Source organism: Octodon degus, unplaced genomic scaffold (assembly GCF_000260255.1).
Source record: "Octodon degus isolate 3935 unplaced genomic scaffold, OctDeg1.0 scaffold00195, whole genome shotgun sequence".
NCBI classification, from domain to species: Eukaryota; Metazoa; Chordata; class Mammalia; order Rodentia; family Octodontidae; genus Octodon; species Octodon degus.
Window position 1 is genome coordinate 2,071,097 of NW_004524771.1, and position 19,950 is coordinate 2,091,046.

Genomic DNA, 19,950 nt, shown 5'->3' on the forward strand with positions numbered 1-19,950 from the left:
TTTTTTTTTGTCTTTTTGAGACAGGATCTCCCTATGTAGCTCAGGTTGGCCTGGAGCTCACTTTATAGCCCAGGCTGGTCTCAAAGTCACAATGATTCCCTTGCTTCAGCCTCCTGAATTCTGGGATTACAAGCATGCACCACCACATCTGGCTTTTCAGTGTATAATTGAAAAATGAAATTATTCACCATTATACATTATAAAGGCCCCTCTCTTCCATTTCCAACCCTTCCTAATATAGCAATGCAGTTCCCACCACATGCATGGTTGTTGGGGGGGGGAGATGGGGAGTCTACTCTTCTGGTGTTTGCAATCTAGCATCCTAAATAAAACTTGTATAAGATTCTTACATTTGACAAAGCTCAGAATTTCTTTCTTTTTTCTTTCAGTATTTTAGGGAAGGGACTACAGGGTGTTTGGGGTCTTACTGCTAGATCAGACTCATACTGATTCTCCTGTTTTCAGCCTCCCAAGAGCCGGGATTACACCACCACACCCAATCTCAATTGCCATCCTAGCACACCCTGGGGGTGGGGCAGGCACTGCAGGCCTGGAATTGAACCCTTGGCCTTGTGCCTACTTTTTTCCTTCTAATTATTAATTTTATTGAGAAACAAATAATAATGAGACAGTTTAAAAACAGGTTTAGTAAGACAGTTACAATAATTAATACATTGCATATCATATCTTCTTAGTGGTTATTCATAGTACAAGACGCAGACATATCTTGTCCAAACACTATTAGTACAAATCTTTCTTCTCACTGAATTAAGAGAAAGTAGCTATGTTATCTATCCTATTATATATATGTATGTATGTATATATATATATATATATGTATATATATGTCACTACAAAATGATCTTTCACTTATATCCCCCTTTTTTGTTTAGTTTTGTCAGAGATGGGTATTCCATTGCCATTTAAATATTACAGATGTGTTAATTCAGCAAAATAATCCATCTCACCCCAGAAAGAATGGCTATCATAAAGAAATCAACCAACAACAAATGTTGGAGAGGCTGTGGGTAAAAAGAAACCATTCTCCACTGTTGGTGGGAATGTAGACTGGTGCAACCATTATGGAAATCAATATGGAGACTCCTTAAAAAATTAGGACTGGAAATCCCTGCTCCTGTTTGCAGGTGTTTTAATCTGCTGAGCTATTTGGCTGGCCCTTAAATCTCAGAATTTCTAACTGTAGATTTTATGTAGCAGGGCATTAATTGAAGATGTTTTTGCTGAATGTAACATATAGTGATTTAAATATTAGAATCTGTTTTCCATGAGACAGGGATCCCAGATCTAAGCAGTTCAAAGGATATAGTCAGATTTTCTGTAACAGGACCTACAGGCTAAAAAAAGTCAGTGCGTGAGTCAAGATTGCATGGAAGATAATAAGTTTATAAGAAAATTGGGACTGGGACATAGCATTTAAAAACTTCATTTTTGAGGGCTGGGGAGATGGCTCAGTGGAAAAAGCATTTCCTTGGCAAGCACAAGGGCTTGAGTTCAATCACTGGTTCCACCAAAAAGCAAAACAAAACAAAACAAAAAAACTTCATTTTTTTCATAGCACCAGAGCCAGCCTTGGTGGTGCATTCTGGAGGTTGAGGAAGGAAGATTCTGAGTTCAAGCCCAGCCTGGGCAACCTAGTATTTAGTGGGACCCTGTCTCAAAGTAAAAATTAAAGAAAGGTCAGATAATGTGAAGACTCTAGTTTCTTTTCTTTTCTTTTCTTTTCTTTTCTTTTTTCATTTTTTTTTTTAACGGAACCAGGGATTGAACTCAGACCTTTGCACTTTCCAGGGAAGCACTTATTCTACTGAGCCATCTCCCTGGCCCAAAGATTCTAGTTTCAATCCTCAATATGACAAAAATAAGGACAAAAAATCAGGGGCTGGGAAGGTGGCTCAGTAGAATAAGCACTTCCCTGGCAAATGCAAAGGCCTGAGTTCAATCTCTGGTTCTGCCAAAAACAAAACAAAACAAAACACAACAAAACAATAAACCCAGAAAACAATAAGACAAAAAAAATAAAAAACAAAACTTCATGGAGGACACATTAACAAGAGATGGAAATAGAATAAAAATTGTTATCTATCTATCTATCTATCTATCTATCTATCTATCTATCTATCATCTTGAAGGGTACTGGGGATCAAATTCAGGACCTTGCACTTGCCAGGCAGGCACTTATGCTGCTGAGCTATCTTCTTGGCTCTAGAAGTATATTATTACACATACTAAGCAGTCAAGAAATAAATGAATACTATAATAAATATTGATAATACTTGGTAAATAAATATTTTACCTTGACAAAGACCTGGTGTTTGCTTGTAGAAATGGGTGCAAGAATGATTGTAGCAAATAAGTGAATTGAAATGCTAGCAAGAGGTCTATCTAAAATCAGAAAGTCTTAAAGCCAGATATTAATGGGTAAAATTCATAACACATATGGTGAACTAAAGTACATTGGTAGATGCTTGGTGTGTGTGTGTGTGTGTGTGTGTACGTGTGCGTGCAGCTTTTGCTTATGCCTACACAACTCAGTTCAGCTGAATGCAGTACAATGAATTCAATTAGTGCTTTTCATGGGTAAAACAAGGTGTATGTAAAAGTGAAATTTGTATTATGCTCAGATTGTCCTTTGTGTCATCAGCCACATAGAAACAGATTCAAAACAAGTGTTATAGAGGGCTGGCCAAGTAGCTCAGTGGATTAAAGCACTTGCAAGCAGGCACAGGGGCCAGGGGTTCAATCCCTGGCCTGCTGTGCCAATCCCGCCCCTGGGGTGCACTGAGACAGCAATTGAGACTGGGTATGGTGGTACACACCTGTAATCCCAGCTGTTGGGAGGCTGTAAACAGGAGAATCACTATGAGTCCTATCTAGTAGTGAGACCCTGAACACCCTATAGGCCTTTCCCTAAGATACAGAAAAAATAATACTAAGACAAGCATTATAGTGGAACTAGATATATATCTCCTCAAGGAAGTCCTCCAGCAATCAAGCTCCTAGATTTTATGTGTGGTTTTTGTCCTCATGGTCTCCAGGTAGATGTTATATTTCTAGTATCTCATTGTCCATAATTATATGACAAAGCCACTCCTAGACATAAGTGAATCTGAAAGTCAGTACTTTGCTCACAGATATCACTAGTCAGTTATCTATATCATAGACAAACATGAGACCATGTAAGCCAACATGCACGAGAGCCTTGAAAGAGATTGAAAGCTATCTATAGATTTGAAGTTTTCCTAACTGATGAATATTTAATATTTTAATTTTATCCTTTCATAGGATATTAATGTCACTCTTCAGCTTAATAAACATTGAACGCACCATAGTTATGTGCTAGGCATTGTGCTGTATGCTGGATATAAGGATGATGATACGAATGGTGATTTTCTGCTCGTAGCAGTCATGTTTGTGAGCATTACAGTAACGATGATGGCTCTGTTGACAATGGTGGTGGTGGTCATAATGATGGTGACAAGGATGAAGATGCTGGTGACTAATGCTCAGCACAATACTTAGCACCTCAGTCACACTAATGGATTTCTCACAAGGCATCTTGTGAATAAGCACCCTAATTTCCCCAAATGTATGACAAAGGAGAATCCTGGAGCGCAGAGAGGTGAAGTAATGAATGGAGTAGAACTCAGCTCGGCAAGTGCCAGAGCTGCGATTTGAGTTGAATGTGGGTCCATGTTCTTTTTATCCCTTCAAACCTGGGAACTGAATCCAGAGCCTTCCACAAATTCAATCAGTGCTCCACAACCGAAGTGCAGCACCTCTTTACATTTTATGCTTTGAGACAAGCTCTTAAAAAGCAATCCAGGCTGACCTTGAACTTATGATCTTTCTATCTCATCCTCTTGAGTAGCAGGGACTACAGGCAAGTGCCAGCACACCCAGCTAGGTCCGTTTCTTCATTACTCTCAAATCTCTAAGGGGCTTAGTATTTAGTTTCCAAACTATGCAGTAAGCAGGCAACCATTATGCAGAGGTTATAGGTGAGGCAGACAGTGCTTAAAAATTTTAAAAGCACAGTTGCCAAAATTTAACCTTTAAAAGAGAGTTTCCCACATAAATATGGATTACTGGTTTCCTTCAAAAATATAAGATTTGGCAATGTACAAGTAGCACTCGCCTTTGTCGATGGCTGGTGGAACAAATGGTGGCTTGTACCTTTAGCAAGGCAGGACCTCTCCTAGCCGTCACTGACCACAGCCCCCTACTGCATGACTCAACCACTTTGCTCATGCTTGGTCCTGCAGCATGGGAGCTGTGATTCTTGCACTATGAAGCATGAAGGACACAACAGAGAAGCAAAAATCTTAAGCCCTGAGAAAGAAGTAGGGGACAACATCGTAAGACAGGTCAGTCTCAGTTGGTCTTCAGGGTGCTGTGAGCTTATTCAGTGGAGGAGGGGAAGGCATTTCTGGCAGAACGAGCAGCATATGCAAAGGATGACAAGTTGGAGAAGGCTCAGAGCAACACTCCTTTGTCTTCATGTTTGCGGAATCTGCCATAATCTGAATCTATTAATTTGCTTGATACCAAAGGAAAAAACAATCTGCTTCCTGTAATCAGTGTACTCAGCCAGGGCTTTTGTTATAGCCTTCATTTCCTGTTTGCTATATTGATCAAACAAATAAGCAGTTTTTTTTAAAAGATTCTTTTGTGAGCCAGCATTTTGCTTTACTGTCTACTGCTTGCTTTGTATAGAAATTGATTTGTTTTCTTTCCACCATGCCAGGGGAATTTACCTTCCTTGCTCTCATCTCAGTTAATGTCATAGCTTGAGACTAATCATAAGTTTTCTGATGAAAGACGTGGGCAAGCTCCCTGGATTTGAACCTCATCTCCATTGTCTCTAACCATGTATTTCTGTGGGGGTCCCTCAAGCTTGCTGGGCTTTAGTTTCCTTTTTGGTAAAATGGGAACAGCATTAGTCTGTGCCTTCTAGAATAGTGGGAGTTATCACATGACAGTCCCTCAAAGCAATGGCCAGGATACAGCTTTTGGTACATGTGGGCTGTTACTAGGATCCTCTGCAGTGCTCAGCTTGTACCAGTTGCCAAGGGACCAGGAAGGATGCAGTCTCAGGCCATGTGGAGCTAAGTTTCTGGCAGGAATCAGGCTGACCAGAAAGAAGAACATTTTGCTTTGTGAAAAAAAAATCCCTTTTCTTCCCTCCCTTCCTCCCTTCCATCTCTCTTTCTCCCTCCCTCCCTCCTTCTTCCCTTCCTTCCTCCCTTCCTCCCTCCCTCCCTCTCTTCCTCCTTTCCTCTCTCTCCAATTCTCCCACTTAGATGGAAATTCCCATTCCAGCATCTTCTAAATACAAGTCCTTAGGTTGAAAGGCTGTTCTCCAGTGCACTTTGCTGGAGATGTCATGCTGACTAGAGAGCTGCATCAGCACACAGGCTCTGGGCCATCCACACTGAACTCCTTGGCTGTGTTTGACAATTTTTCATTCCTTTTAAAGAGTGCCCAGTGGGCAGGGGATAGAGAAGGGCTGATATCTGGAAAGAGACACACTGAAGATCATATTTAATGTGTCCAGTGATAAATCAGGGTCTACTCTGAGTACAAATTTTTGCTTTATGGTGGCACAGCCAAAACAGATGTGTTAAAAACAAAACAAAACAAGAGAAGAAAAATAATTCTGATGGCTATTGTTGGTTGTCTTTGCAACAAGTCTCAGCAATGGATTCCCCAAGGCACCTCATTGTTCTTATTCTGCAGGCAAGAAAATGCCCTTAGGTCTTCTTTCTCTCTCTTTCCCCTGCTGCTTTTTCACTGTGATGGTGCCTTTGCTGTCACCTTTCCATGACAAATGTGCACCTTGTGGGCATTGAATTTATTCAGCTAGTCCACCTAGCAAAGATTACAAATGAGGAACAAGGGTAAGAGCTATGAAAAGTACTTGTAAAATGGGGAGAAAGAGCCTTCAGACTGATGTGCGTGTATCATCTCCCCCAGCTAGGATGCAGAAAGGAAACAAAAGGAGACACATTCACTTATGATTACTACATATTTACAAAAGGAGGCCAAAGGCCTGTAGAAAAGAAACGTGGATGGATGTTCCCTGAATAGCAATTTTACACAATCAAATATGAGCTAAAAGAATTGGCTTTAGCTGGGTGATATTCGCATTACTTGAGAATTCCTCTCCTATCTGTCCCCTGCAAAGAAAGTCACAAAGTGGAGGATGGGTAGTTGAAGAGCTAATACTGTGCAAAAAATAAATCTTAAAACAAACATAGCCACATGAAGGATGCTCTTTCAGTTAAAAGACTTGACATTCAGGAGGCGATGAGGAGATAAGACAGGCAAACAGCTGTTACTTACTGGGGCGTTGACAACAAATCTTGGTCCAAGCCACTACCAAGTTGCTGTAGGGCTGTGGGAAGCCATCTGCAGTTCTCTGCTCTGGAGGAGGTGTTGGTTGGAAGGGAGACAGCAAGAGGGTGAGATGCAGTCTACTGCTGCAGCTCCTGTATTCCTTGCCTACACTAGTGGTTGTTGGGAGGAGCAGATGGGGAAGAGACAAAGGGTCTCAAGCCCAAGATGAGGCCAATTCTTTTGTTGCTGTTCTTTTTTTATTTTTATTTTATTGAGAAACAAATATCAATAAGACACTTTCCAAGCTGATTAATAGGACATTTTCAATAATTAACATATTGCACGTTGTTATCTTCTCAGTGGTCTTTCACAGCACAAGAAGCAGCCAGGACATCCTGTCCAAACACTACTACTACAAATCCTTCCTCTCACTGAACCAAGCAAAAGCAGCCTTACATCTATCCTAACTATAATTTTTTTTGTTTGTCTTTATTTTTGCAGAACCGAGGATTGAACTCAGGCCTTTGTGCTTGCCAGGGAAGCGCTTATTCCACTGAGCTATCTCCCCGGCCGCTTGTTGCTGTTCTTTGGGTATCTGCTAGGTGCTGAGTATTTACTGATGATACTATCTTTAATCATCATAATTTAATCATTAATTATCTTTAATCAGCTGCGAAAGTAACACTGAAGTAGGATAGAAGACACAAAGACAGATAGATAGGAAGGAGACAAGGAAAATTAACCATTTTAAATTGTTCTTTTAAGAAAAACTGTCACTTCAGGACACAAACTTATCCAAGGTTACAATGCTTTTTTTCTGTTCCAGGAAACTCAACCCCAAATTTCTAAATGTCTTAAAAAGACGATAAGGTTATATGTTTGGCTTCAGTGGGCTGCATATTGTTAAACTTCAAACACATGTAAATGGTTTGCTTTCTAACACAGGTTATGAAATGGGTGACCTGATAGAACTGGTGTGTGTCCTAGACTAGCCATCGTGACACCTCAAGACTCCACAAAATCCTCCATCTCCAGACCATATATAATGGATGTCTCTCTTGAGGGTGCTCACCTTATTCTCTGAGTTCTGCCTAATAAACTTTTTATATGCCTCTCACTAACATGTCATGAAAGCTCTTTTTCTGTGCTAGGGTTCAGCAAACCTATAACCTACCTCCATGTGTGGGCTGAGTTGAATTGTCTGTCTTCTCTTTTTGAGGAATCTCCTCAGACCTCCTCTGGTGACATGATTCTTATTTTTAAACAAGCCTTTTATTTTAGACTCTTTATAGACTAACAAAATGTGGCAAAGACATTGTAGAAGGTTCTAGAATATTCCATGTCTAGGCTTCCCCTTCATCAGCATCTCCCATTACCTATTGCATTTCTCAAAATGAGGCAGCTGACGTTGTTAGAGTGCTGTTATTCAGATTGCAGGCTTAATTTAGATTTCCCCAATATTTTCATCAATGTTTTTTTTTTTTTTTAAATTTATGTATTTGGTAGAGGGTCTCACTAGGCAATTTGGACTCAGAGTGATCCTACTGTTTCAGCTTCCTTAGCGCTGAAATTATAGGTGTGTGCCACCATGCCTAGTCTTGGTGGCTGGCTCAGCATTCTGTGGTGGGGCCTACATGGCACAGCATGGCACAACATGGTATATGGTACCAGGGATGGAAGCCGGGTTCTTGTTCTTGCCTAGGCAGGTACTTAGACTGCTGGGCTATCTCTGTGGCCCTTTCATCAATATTATCTTTCTGCTTTAAGATCCTGTTATGTCTCACTGCACAGAATCACTTTTCCTGGTCTCTTCTGGTCTGTCGTGGTCCCTAGGTGTTTTTTTTAATCCTTGATAGCCTGGCAAAGGACTCATTGTCTTTATTTTAACCTATCCAGTCTTGGAGAGGTTGAGTGACTTGCGCACATTCAGGCAGGTTATGGAGGAAGCACTGGATTCCTATTCAGCCAAGTTTAAATCTGTGTTTTTATTTTTTATTTTAATTTTTTATGAGCAGAATATATTTATTGAGAGAAAGAAAGCTCCTGTCCAAGAGAGGGACAGGAGGGGGACCCGAGCGGGTAGTTCCCCGGGAAGCTGTCTCTTCCAGGGATTTTTATAGTGTAAAACCTTGTGGGGCTAAGGTAGAGAGAATGGGAACTCGCTTAGGTGGGCAGGAGGTGGGACAAAACTATGGTCAACCAATGAGATTACAAGCACCATTGCTCAGGTAAAATTGATTAAATCCAGTATCAAATGGGAAAGTGAGTCACGTAGCAAGTGGGCATGAATACGGAACAGGGTCTCTTCCTGTTGGGGGTTGGGCTAGTGACTCATTTGGGCTCTTTCAAGTTGATTGATACTATTTAGGATATCAATCCCTAATGCCCATCCCTAGGGAAGTATGTAGTATGTAGCTGTGCTTCCTCTTTCTGTCTTGGTCTTGAGGTGTGGCCCATATAGGAGTGTCTGTCTCTTACAAGTTGCAAAAATAAAAACACAGATTTAAACTTGGCTGGATAGGAATCCAGTGCTTCCTCCATAACCTGCCTGAATGTGCGCAAGTCACTCAACCTCTCCAAGACTGGATAGGTTAAAATAAAGACAATGAGTCCTCTGCCAGGCTATCAAGGATTAAAAAAAACACCTAGGGACCACTTTGTCTTGCATCTTATCTCCTTGAAGGCCTGACCCTGTCTAACTGCCTATAATATTTCTATCTAACTCAGCTGCCTACAACATTCCCCCCCTGAAGGAGTAACTCAAACTGCTGCAAGGGAACTATGGGCGATGACCGCTCTGCCTTCTTCAAGCTGAAACGGGTCGTAGTTGTTGACCAGCAGTCAGATATATTCTTCAGAGGTTCTATCTAAAGGCCTTCAATAGATAACAGGCATTTTCATTACAGCTTTGAATCTGAAGACAAAGGCAAAGAAACTATTAAACATACATTGGCCAAATAAAAACACAAGTCAGAACATTTTGTTGGTCCATTAGCATTGATCTCTTAAATGTGGGATTTAATCCTTTTATCTTCCATGGCAATTGGGTACTGTCTCAAACAAACTGGCCTTTCCTATTATTACTGGGGAACATGAATTACCAGGCATAGGGAAAACAGTATTTTCCCATTTGCAAGTGGGCTACTGGCTGGGTAACTACTGACAAATCTGTATAAGCAATCTATTGAAAGTTTAACAGGATTTCTGCTTATATTGGCAGTTAACATGGGTTCCCTCAGACTGAGAGGGAAGACACATGACCACCTCAATCTGAAACTTCCTCTGACTCCATCCTTCTCTAGCAGCTGTGGACATTTCTGCTTGCAATGTCTCTTCTGTCTGGCTTTCCTGTAGGCTGCTAGTATCCCCATTTTTATTTTCCATGTATAATTTTATTTTGTATCCTTTTTAGAAACACCTCAACTGAGACCAATTTATTTCTTTTTTTTCAAAATTTTATTGATAAACAGATAGCAATGAGACAATTTCAAATCAAATTGGAAGTACAGTTTCAACAAATAATACACTGCATATATTCTTCTTAGTGGTTAATTGCTGTACAAGATGCGGACTTGTGATCCTATTTACAAACACCATTAGAACAAATCATTCTATTCATTAAGAGAATGCAACTATATATCTATCCTAACCACTTTGAATACACAGATACAAAATGGATATTCATCGGTATACCCCATTTGTTCTAAGTTCCGTTATTGAATATTATAGGTGTGTAAACTCAGCAAAATAATCTAAAAGAGTCCAGTAGGCCATAATAGCATTGGGTCTTTTGTTTAACTGGCAATGTCAGAAATTATTGACCTGAGTCCCCCACAGTTCAACATAACAACATGGCTTTATTTCCTATATTTCGTCTTCATACTTTTCTACTGGATGGTTAAGACCAAGGTAAAGCAGGACCTGTGCAACAAGAGTTGAGACCAATTTATTTCTGTAAAACCTTTTTACTTCTACAGCTTGTGTCATATATCTGGGGCCCACTGAGCAACATATAACCTTTTGGTTTTAGATTTTACCTGCATGATTAATTTCTTATGCACAATGATAACTAGACGTAGGAGGAATGATTGAATCCTCCCTTACACTAAACGTGTTTTGGTCCCATAAGTGTGCTGTTTTTGGAGATAGTTCCTTCTGATGTCACCCAAAAGTTGGTTCTCTCCACTGTGTCTCAGGTTTAGCCTCCCGAAGGAGACCTTCCCAGAACACTAAGCTGGGACATGGCTTTTATATGTGTTCTCCTGGATGGGAATAGTCCTTTTTGTCTCATCTGACCCAGAGATGGGGTATGTGTCCTTTTTCTAAAATGACTTCCTTGTCTTTGGTGTTAACAAATGCTCGTTTTCTAAGGGCTTCACTTAGTTGGAACAGTCAGAGTTTTCCTAATTTTACATGCCTCTAAAAGGGAAAGTACAAAGAGGTGGGAAAATTAGGAATAAAGTCAAAGCAAGGAAACTGAAACAGATCAGGCCTGACATTGCCTCTAGCATGTAGAGGGGGATCAGAACCAGTCTATCCCAGTGAAACCCGTCCTCTAAGTCTTTAAGAATGGTTGTTGACCTAATGTCATTTAACTGGCAAAAGGAGTCCCGTTTTTCATATGCAGGCATATAGATTTTCTAAGTCTGAGCTGGCTAAAAGGGAACATTTTTCAGAAATTTACATAAAATCCACTAGGAGGCTTCCAACATTACTCTAATGCCATGATCTAAAATTAAGCAAGGAATACCAGTACATTTAGTCAACCAGTTCAAACACAATGTATACGAATACCCAACAGTGATAAAATGTCCCATTAATGAAATATCATGAACTTGTAATGTTTCCACATTTTAGCTTAAGATTTGCTGACAACATTTTGATCAACATTTTACCAATAATATAAGAGACAACAAAACAGAAGCAATTTTAAGCAATTTTAACAGTACTGTGTGAAGCAAAACTGCATGAGGCAAAGCATGAACAATTATGAGCAATGGGCAAAGACATATTAACATATGAAACATAAATTTGTTACATAAACAAGTCCCAATTCAGAATTTATGAAAGAAAAGCAAACTCATACCTCCATCCAATGATGTTGGTGGGAAACTCCAAAATGATACAGGGAGAAAAACTGGTCTCGAGTGCGGAACCTCCAAATGACATAGGGAAAAATGATCTCCCGACCTGACCTGCATGAGTTTGTGTTCTCTAAAACCAAAGAATGAATTTTAGGAACAAATGGAGGTTATGAGCAGAATATATTTATTGAGAGAAAGAAAGCTCCTGTCCAAGAAAGGGACAGGAGGGGGGCCTGAGTGGGTAGTTCCCCCTAAATCTGTGTTTTAGATACCAGTGGGCATCAGAAACATCAGGAGTTTTGAGGAGCCTCAGGTTGCTGGGACCTACCCCTAGAGTTCAGATTCAGTAGCTCTGGAGTGAAGCCCAGAATTTGCAACTTTAGATACTGCTGCTGCAGAGACCCAGGGACCACATTGAAGGCCAAGTCACAATGTATAAAGTCTTTTAGACGAAAAGCATCATGTGAACTGTTTACCTGGACCACATTGATTAGATGTCAGACTTCCATTTCACTTATGTGTGGAAATGAATTTAGACTCTAAAAACTTTCACTTGTTTTCCTCTCTTCCTTTCTCTGTTGCTTTGAGCACCCCAGACTTAGGTACAAAGGAGTGTGATGAAAGCATATTTGTGTCCCGGGCCTTGGATATGGTGTGGTTTTTGCAGCCTGGCAGAGACTTATCTGAGCTCTAATCCATTTTATCTAAGGTGGTTTTGTGGCTCCATGTATCTATTGGATTTAGTGCTCTCATCAGAAACATACTGATAACTAATTCCTACCCTCAATATGGAGTGGAGGCAGTTATTAAAAAAGAGGAGACTGACAGATAAAATAATGGAAACTTCATATATTCCCTCTGACATCTAATTTGTTTTGTTTCTTCTTGGGAGAGTTTCCATAGCATTGGTTCAAACTTTTTTCTTCCTTTTCTGCTTTTTTTTTTTTTTTTTTTTAAAGATGAAAAGTGCTAAAACTGAAAGCTGCATTCCATTGACTGTTGACTTGAAAATTAAGCCACAAAGAGAAAATGGACAAGCATGTCTTATTAAAGATGTATCTTATTAAAGGCATACTGAACTTAAATTGTGAATAACAAAATATATTTATGTGAAACTATGACAGCTTCCAGTGATAGGCACTGAGCAGAAGCACAGATAAATAATGACTGTGTTATTGTTAGTGACTTAAAAGCAAATTGCCTATAATATTTGATGTTCTCTGGAACAGTCTATAAAGTAGTATCTCCACTCTGTATTATTTTCTACATGGTCTTCACCCTGGGACTATTTTGAATATTTTCTAAATTAGACCAGAGGGAGGAAAATCCAGAAGTATGCAGCCTCTCAGGGTGATCTGAAAAATTCCCACAGATTTTCTGAAACCCTCAAAGAATTCATAACCTTCAGTACTCATGTATAAATGATTAATATTATTTCCAAGCTCTCTTCCTGTTTCATGATTAGATTAGAAGAACAGTCTGGCTTTTAAGTCAGTCCCAATTCACAGTAAAATACGAAGCTACAGTTGCTCCGTTTGTTATCTTATATATCTCTGCTTCTTAATCATTTAAGACATCTAAACAATCACAAATTTTCTAAAACAAAGAACAAATCATTATGTTCAATGGGCCTCAGGCGCAGAACAGAATTCTGTGTGTGTTAGCATACTTAATCATCCCATTTTGGGGAAGACAATTCATTTTAATTTTCTTAGACAGTGTTCACTTGCTTTCATTACTTTCTTTCCTTCAAAGATCAACCTGCCAACTATTTTTCTTCACAACAAGACTTATGGTACTACTTCAAATCTGTCTGATTTCATGGCCTTTGGAGGTGCTTTCATGTATTATGAATTTCTCAATTGGCAGTGTTTGTTAGATGGAAACTCACAACTCCTTGCAGAAGTACTATTTTGCAGAAATTGTTGCTAAGGTTTTTTTTTTTTCCTTAGGTGAGGGAATATCAGTGTTTTCAGAGGGAGGATGAGAAATAGTTTGTTAAACATGTTCACTAATACTGTGTTGGTTCATGCTTTTGAGATATACACTGATTTTATTGTTACTTGTTTCCTGGTATTTATTTCTTCTTACCTCCCTTTGTTGTGGTTTGAATCTGGGACATCCTCTCCAACCCTCACACACTCAGAGGCAGTGCTTTTGGAGGTGCTGCATCATGGGAGCTCCATACTCCTTGGTGGATTCATTCACTGGTGAATTCAGAGGCTGAGGGTACTGGTGAGAAGAGGCAGTCACCAGGGGTGTGACCTGAAAGGGTATTTCTCCCTCTGTGGCTCTTTCCTTTGTTCTATCTGTTTCCTGGCTGCCAGGGCTTGAGGAGCTTCCCTCTCAAGCATGCCCTTCCCTCAGGCCATTTCTGTGTCTGTGCCCACCAACCATTGCCTAAAACTTCAGAAACTGTGAGCTAAAATAAACTCCCTTCCTTGAAATTGTGAGTGGTGGCTGTTGTGTCTCACTGAACAAAGTAATAAGATGCCCTTCAAGCAGTGTGGTGCTCTTTGCCTCATCTCTCTTCCCTCTCATTTTAATGGAATTTATTGAGGATTCTAGGTTTCTGGCAGAGAGGTCTTTCCCCCAGACTTAGAAGAGGGAGTTTTGGAAAGACACCTGCACTTCTGATCTTGTGCTGAAGTATCACAGAGAGTTAGCAGCTTTTCCAAACAGGAATTACATCTGGCTGCAATGAACATTTCCTAAAATAGTAGTATAAACAGTTTACAAGGTGGTCTAAACAAACACAAGTCCTGAGGTAGACAGCCTAGAGTTGATGTTTCAGTAAAATAAAATTATGAGAGACTTCCCTCTCTTCCAGACATCATTCTCATTTTATGGCTTCCATTTTTGAGATTACCATTCTTGAGGTTATAATTCAAGATGGCTACCAGAGCACCAGCCATTACATTTGCTTCCTGACAGCAAGAAGTTTGGAAATGTACTTTCTCCAGCCCAAGCATCTCCTTTAGAAAAATCTATCTCAGAAATCACACGTAGTATGTCAATTTATATATGTTTACTTACATTAATAGAGCTCAATTAGATGCCATATCTAGCTGAAAGAGAAGCTGAGAAATTTAGTACTTTATAATGGAACTCTGTTACTAAACAAGCAGAAGAGATGGACAATTAGAAAGCAAATTACAGTGCTTGTTACAGGCTTAGAGAAAATAGAGATGTGAAGACATTGTGGACCAAAGGTAGCATTGGCCAGATGCCACAGGCCCCCAACCTTATTGAAGCATCAGGACAGCAGAACCTTACCATCAGTTTTGTGAGGGGGGCAGAAAAGTGCCCAAGTCCTTCAGACCATAGGAATGAGAGTTGAAATAGAAATTATACAGAATGGTACAAGAAAAGGTTAATTACATAAACACCTGAGATTATGGATTTAAATGTATAATCAGTAGGGTTAGGAGGTATAAGAGTTCTTAGGCTTTGATTAAAACACCTTTTCCCTTCAGTTAAACAGCATGGCTTGATTAATTGAATTTGTTGTAAAAATGCAACATGTTGGAAGACTTGAACATTTTTCTAAAATGATCCACCATTTGTCAAGGATGGGGCTGTATAGTTTATCTCTGTTTAATGCATGACAAATTTAGGTACTCCACGTATCTTTGTAAATGAAAAGTGAGAGTAATCTAAGTGATTTTTCATGTCAATTTGGGTGCTTCTTTATTAGTTAGAGCCCCTTCAGATGCCAGTAACAGAAATTAAAAGTCAAAATGCATAAGAGACAAGGTAATTTATTGGCTCATAATTTAAATAATGAGCTCTAGGTATAGCTCTAGGGGTTCAACCTGCAGAACTCCTATAGATCTAAGGGTTTAATGATCTAATTAGAGCAGTGTCTTGTATTCTCCCTTGAAGTTTTGTTTATATTGGCTTCCTTGAACTTTCTGCTCACAGTGGTAGAGATAAAAGTGCCATGATAAAGCATCTTTCTGTCTTTGAGATTAGTAAGGTCACCTTTTCTGAGACACCTGTAACAATTGTCACTCATCAAGGAGTTTCTTTCTTTCTTTTTTTAGTTTTTAAAATTAATTTTATTGAGAAAAAATTGCAATGAGACAGTTTCAAAAGGTTGGTAGGAGAGTTGCAACAATTAATACATTGCATATTGTCTTTGTAGTATTCATAGCTCAGGATGCAGACATGATATCCTGTCCAAACACTATTAGTGTAAATCATTCTTGTTATTCAATTAAGAGAAATTGGCTGTATATCTATCTTAACAATTTTGTATATGCAGGTACAGAATTGTCCTTCATTTATATCTCCTTTTTTGTTTAGCTTTGTCAGAAATGGGTATTCCATTGCCATCCAAATATTGTAGGTGCATGAATTTGGCAAAATATTCCAATATAGTCCAGTAGTCCACAATAGTAGTGGGTTATCTACAGGACTGACAATGTCCGAATCTGTTGACTTGAGCCTTCCACAGCTCTGCATATTAACACGGCTTCACTTTTTCATACCTCGTTTCTACACTTTTCTGCTGGATGGTTAAGACTAAGATAAAGCAAGACCTATATATCAAAAAATGTAACTTTTGTATCTGACAAGGTCAGTCAAGTCCCTTCAGGACTTATCCCAAAACCCTGTACCACACTTTGTAGATCCTTTATCAGTGTCAGCCATGTAGATAAGTCACAGCCATTGCTTGAACAATTTGCTCTCTGTGAAAGCCTGAGAGGATGTTTTCTCTTCATGTGACTCTCTTTAGGCACACACTACATCATTGATCACATTTCTTTGTGACCTCATAATCTCCTTGGCCAGAAAATTTGGGACACAACTGAGTTAAATGATGTTACAGTATAGGTTCTCCTAAGTCCTGAGTCCTCACTGATCTTGAAAGGCTAGGGCAAAAATGTTGGCTGTCCTTGAAGCCCTTCTTTTTCTCTAATATTTGATTTGCAAACTTAGGTTATTAACCCTCCAGAAGAGAAGCTTATTATTACCCTACAACATATGCAGTTGGGTTTAACCTCACAATCTGTCTGAATACCAAACATCTTAGGCACAAAATGGAACATGTATTTTTCATCAAGTAGTGATACGTTAAACCTCAAGTCTCTACAGAATATGGAAAAAGAATTTAAAAATATTTTAAAAATATGAATAAACAGTTACATATTTTTACACAGAAATTTAGGAATCTAACCATATGCATCAGTGTAGCAGGACAGCCCTGTGATATTTTTTTTCTTGTCTCTCTTTTTTTTTTCATTTATTACCCCTTTAAAAAAACCAAAACAACAACAATTAAAAAAAAAACATTTACTTGAGATACAATCTGGCCATAATTGGTATGTCATGACAAGCAGTATGTATTTAGAAGAACAGAATGACAGGCATTCCAAGCATGACCCCACTATTATACATTGATATCTTCAGTGCAGTTGCTCAGTTCACAGCTATCAGCATATATAGTTAGTCAGGGTGAGAATCCCAAGTAACTGCTAGTTTCAACAACCTGCTGATAGTTCTCAGGATCATTGCCTTACCTAGATTGTGTATATAAATGCATGGATTTGCCCCTGTCATGTTTCCTAGTTTTTCTCCTTGCCTCATCAAGGAGTTTCATTGGACTTATGATCACTATCCTCATTAGAATGTGATGCTGTACTCTGGCAAGCCTTAAACCTCAGTCCTACTGTGTCAGTCAAGATCCAAGTTAGCACTCTAATCATTTTGGCTAAAATAATTTAATACAGGAGGGTGAAATGCAGTTTGTTTACTGCTGTTTTAAAATAAATAAAATTTATATAGCTACATCTACAAGTTTGAGAATCACTGATAGTTGTTTCCATTTTAAAATGGCAGAGTGGAGTAGTTCTACCGGAGACTGAGTGACCTGCAAGCCTAAAGTATCTACTCTCTGGCCACTTCCAGTAAAAGCCTATTGACCCTTAGTTCTGTATAAAGAAGTGATGGCAACATGATGAAGCTATGAGAAGGAAGAAAGGAACTGTAAAGCTTCATTTACCATAGGAAGCAGCTACTTCCAGGGTGGGAGGAACAAAGGGAAATGACTAGAATTATTAAAATCTAGAATCTTGAAAAAGAGTCCTAGAGAATTAAAATTGCAGGCTTCCAGGAAGAAAGGAGTTTGGCCTGGCTTTGATGTTTTTGAAGGGGCTCAGTGTGATGGTTCTATCAATACTGAAAAAGTTGCAAACCAGGACCTACCACTGTGTCTGGAATAAACCACCAGTGCAGAGGCAGAAGAGCATTGTTGAGTGAGCCTGATAAGAACAAAAAAAAGCACATCATTTCCTCCTCCTGAAGCCTTCCACTCTCCTTGGCTGGGGAGTGTAAAGGGGAGCAGCAGAGAAGGAGAAATGTTGCTATAGAATCCTGGCCCCAGCAAAGCAGAGTATGGAAGTGTGGGCTTGAACTTTAAATGCAATATCTTGAAAACTGGCACAACCCACTTTTTGGCTACTCATTATCCATCCACTTTTCTATGTTTATTTAAACATCAGCCAAGAACGACAATTCTACACTTTCCTCTACCAGCATGTTGCTATCTCTTTATTCAAACAAAGGCATTTAACCATCTGTCCTAAAGGAGAAGGCTCAAGGTCCTAGTAATCACTGTATCTCTCTTTGGGCTGTGCTAATTGTTCTCTAAAATCAGAGTTCAATTAGGACATTCAGTTGCTTGAAAACTAAACCATACAATTATAGGCTACTAACAATACTTGTGTAAGTTTTTAGAGGAAGAAGAGAGACAAATGAGAACACAACATAGCATACACACCCCTTCCATAAAAAGGATATTCACAATTGCTGTAGGGCTTGCTTTTATAACCAGTCAAAAGTGCATATATAGCCCCAGTTGGGGCTACCACTGCCTGCATTATAGACTATCAAACTGCTGAAATACACCTCTTCTGCATGTAGAGACTCAATGGAGAGTACTGTCCAGTTCAAACTCCGAGCTGTCATTGTCACCTAAAATGCCCGCATATATGTTGCCTCCATCTTATGTCACCCACAAACTCCTGGTTCACCTTCCAACATCTAAAATGCCTTTTTTTGTGCCAGCCAACTATCTCAGTGGATTAAAGCACCTGCAAGCAGATGCAGGGGCTGGGGATTCGATACCCAGGCCTGGGGTGCCGGCCCGATCCCTGGGGCACTCTCAGATGGCAATTGAGACTGGGCATGATGGCATGTGCCCATAATCCCAGATCTTGAGAAGGCTGTAAACAGGCAGATTATTACAAGTCCGATCTAGTAGTGGGACCCTAAACACCCTGTATACCCTTCTTTAAACTACAATAAATAATATATATATATATATATATATATATATATATATATTCCTAATACTGCTTTCTTATATTTCTCTTGTCTTTGCCTAATATCTCAGCTGGAAGAGTATCTCACATGATGATGAAATTCAAATTTTTTCCCCATAATTTTATTGAGAAACAAATAGCAATGAGACAGTTTCAAATCAAATTGGTGGGACAGTTTCAATAATTAACACACTGCATACATTCTTCTTAGTGGTTAATTGCTGTACAAGATGCGGACTTGAGATCCTATTTACAAACACCATTAGAACAAATCCTTTTATTCATTAAGAGAATGTAACTATATATCTATCCTAACCATTTTGAATACATAGATACAAAATGGACACTAATCTGTATCCCCTTTTTTGTTTAGTTCTATCATTTGAATATTATAGGTGTGTTAACTCAGCAGACTATTCTACAAGAGTCCAGTAGTCCATAACAGTACTGGGTCTTCCACTTGACTGGCAATGTCAGAAATTGTTGACCTGAGTCCCCTACAGCTCAACACAACACCATGGCTTTACTCCTTATACTTCGTTTTCATACTTTTCTGCTGGATGGTTGAGACCAAGGTAAAGCAGGACCTATGCAACAAGAGTTGTAGCTTTTGGATCTGATAAGATCAGTCAAATTCCCTCAGGATTTAATCCTGAGATCCTGTACCTCAGATTGTAAATTCTTTGTCAGTGTCAGCCATGTGGATGAGTCACGGCCATTCCTTGGCCAATGTGCTCTCTGTGAAAGCCTGAGAAAATGTTTTCTCTCCATGTGACTCTCCTTAGGCATACTCTACATCATAGATCACTTTCCTCTTTGGCTTCATAATCTCCTTGATCAGAAAATTTGGGACAGTACTGAATTACATGATGTTACAGTACAAGTTCTCTTATGTCCTGAGTCTTAATTGACCTTGGAAGGCTAGGGCCATAATGTTGGCTTTCCTTGTGATCCTCCTTTTTCTCTAATTTTGGTCTGCAAACTTAGGTTGTTAACCCTCCAGAAGAGAAGCTTATTGTTATTATCATACAACCTAGGCTGTTAAGTTTAACCTCACTCTCTGTCTGAATATCAAACATCTTAGGCATAACATGGAAGAGGTATTCTTCATCAAGTATTGATATACTGAACTTTAAGTCCCTACAAAATATGATGAAAAAACATTTAAAAGATTAAAATAT

At 39.2% G+C, this 19,950-nt stretch overlaps 1 pseudogene; it reads right to left on the minus strand.

Moving 5' to 3' along the window:
• LOC101578865 overlaps window positions 1–10,660 on the minus strand; it is an 11,804-nt pseudogene extending 1,144 nt beyond the window's left edge.
• Window positions 10,661–19,950: the final 9,290 nt, after the last annotated feature.